Source organism: Gavialis gangeticus, unplaced genomic scaffold (genome assembly GCF_001723915.1).
Source record: "Gavialis gangeticus isolate Ggan-Ray unplaced genomic scaffold, GavGan_comp1, whole genome shotgun sequence".
NCBI lineage: Eukaryota > Metazoa > Chordata > Crocodylia > Gavialidae > Gavialis > Gavialis gangeticus.
The window spans coordinates 936366-938749 of record NW_017729026.1 but is presented as its reverse complement, the minus strand read 5'-3'; the positions used below and the strand labels follow the sequence as shown (position 1 = coordinate 938749).

At 56.5% G+C, this 2384-nt stretch overlaps 1 protein-coding gene across 1 annotated transcript in view; it reads left to right on the top strand.

Annotated features, from left to right (window-relative positions):
- The first annotated feature begins 534 nt into the window (after positions 1–534).
- Positions 535–2384, top strand: part of TBPL1 (TATA-box binding protein like 1) — a 34268-nt gene continuing 32418 nt past the window's right edge. The window contains exon 1 of the mRNA XM_019520244.1: positions 535–705. The gene's annotated coding sequence lies outside the window, so the exon portion shown is untranslated. The remainder of the gene's footprint in view (positions 706–2384) is intronic.

Here is a 2384-nt window from a genome sequence, read left to right as displayed (position 1 = left end):
GACTGCTGGTGAGTTTTCGGGGTGGGGGTGAAAGGAAGCTGACACCACCTGCAACAGCTCATCCAAACGGCCTTACGGCCCTGGGGCCCAAATCATCGTCCGCCCCTACTCTAGGTGATTTTCAAGCCGGCACCTTCTGACGGCGGGGCGATTTTTTGTAGCTAGTCAGCCATTCTTATGGTGCCACAACCTCTCTGCAGGGACTGGGCCCCATTTATTGTGTTTTTAAGCACTCGGTGACATGACACATATGCCCAACGTGTAGCATGGGCCTTAAGGAGGGAGTGGGCGCCGAGGCCGCGCCGAGACGCACGCAAGGAGGCGGCTGGGCTGCACAATGCTCTCCCGCCCGCGAGGCCCGCGAAGGGCGGGGCTTGGAGGTGGTGGCCGCGAGCTCCACCCCACCCCACCCCCCAGAAGCGTCCGCGTCACGCCCGCGTGCGGCCGACTCGGAGCCAAGGGCGTCGGAAGTGCGTAGGCAATCCCCCCTCCTCGCGGGGCTGGAGGAGCGGCGGCTCTTCCGGCGGGCGGTCTAGCCGGCGCTGCGCCTCTATGGTCGCCGTTTTCCCTCTTCTCCCAGCCTTGTGCCATGTTGATTGTCGCCGCGACGCAGCCCAGGACCCGGAACAACAAAGGGCGCGAGGGGCGGGGCGGCGCGTAGCAACCGGCCCGCGCGCCGCCGACACCCACCCGCCTGCCTACACGGTAACGGCCGCGGCCCCCCTCCCCTGTGGGCCCGGGCCCGGGACCGGCACTGCGGGGGGTCGGGATGGCGGGCCTGCCCGCTCCCTCCGCCCTTCCCCTCCTCGAGTGCCGGCGCGGGCCGTTGGGGCGGTTATACCCTCGCGCGCCCGGGGCGGGGGCAGCGTTCGGAGCACCTGCCCCCTCGCCGCGGGGAAACGGCTGTTGCCTGGCAACCGGGGTTGGGGGGCGGGGTGCGCGGGGGCGTTCGGTGCCAGGGGGCAGCCTGGGTGACGCACGAATAGGTCTTAGTTTGGGGAGGGCACCTTTGTAGGGCCGTGCAGGGTCTTGTCAGCTGGAGGCGGGCATGGTGCAGAAGGGTTCTGAGGTGCCTTCCAGACATGTTTGTTAGTCTTCAGGGAACGTGGGCCCCCCGAGAAAAAACTATAAGCTTGTCTTCAAGAGGAAGGCCACCGGGAGAGGAATGGCTTATGGCTGGGAGACACAGAATAACAAAACAGGGAGGGTCTGTGGGCTCCAGGAGGGGCAGTGGGGCACCTGTGGGAAGGGTCCCCCTGTTGTGAGAGGGGAGTGTTGCGTTGGAGTCTTCTGTGGGACCAGCAGAATGGCGGGATGGGATTTCTTGCCCTCGCCGGCAGGTTGCACCCCTCACCCCCCCCGAGGGCCTGGAGATCCTTCTGGAGGTGCGCACATTGCTGGCACCCATTAGCTGTGCAGACGTGGTTCCCAAGGTAAATCTAACTATTTCAAATTGGAAACTATAGTGCAGAAAGCTAAAATCCAGCCCTGCTGTGGCCTGAGATCTCTGAAACAGAAGGACAGCCATGTTATTTTCCCATAATCAAACAAAAAACCAAGTGAAGACTAAATTGGCATTTTCTGAGGTGCGCCTTGAGTCTGGGGAGGGGCACCTCAAGCCATCTTAGTTAATGCGGGGTGGAGTTCGGTTGGTTTTGTCATTGTGTTGCACTGTCCATATGGGGAAGTGATTAAAACAACAGCAGGTACTTGGCACAGTGGAAATAATGCCAAAACTAAATGGTGTCTTGGGATTAATGCTTGCCTAATTTTGTAAAGAAGTATTACTGCTCTGGTTGGGCACTTAATTTGCATAAGTGCTGAGGTTTTCCATGGAATATAATTGGTCTTCACTCAGCAGAAAATATTCACTGCCTGGAGGCAGAGTAAATCTTGCTAGACCTGGACATTTGCTTCATCATAACCTTTCCCTTCATAACAGTCTCACTGCCACAGAAAAGGTGTGAAGCGCCATTCCTGTGGCAGGAAGTTAGGAAATGGCTTTGGGCAGAGTACTTCCAAACCCACCAGTAGCTCTGATGCTCCCAGTTTTTGAGGGAGGTCTCCTTGCCAGCAAGATCACATAACTTCAGGAGTTGTCTAATGGCTCTAAATCCCATTTCTTGGGACACTAAAAATAAACTTTAGAAAGCTTTCTGAAAGGAGAGAATGGGACCCCCTTTTATGGCTTTTTGGTGCTTTATGAGAGAGAGACTTTTGATTTTTTTTTTTAAAGCTCTGTTATAAGAACTATTAAAAACAAAAGGTGAAAGTGCAAAATTGTGTGTTGACCCTCCCAGGGTCCAAGCATGAAACACTTGTCAATAATGAAAGCATTCATATTGCCAGAAATTGAGATCCCCTTTTCCCTGCAGCCTTCATGG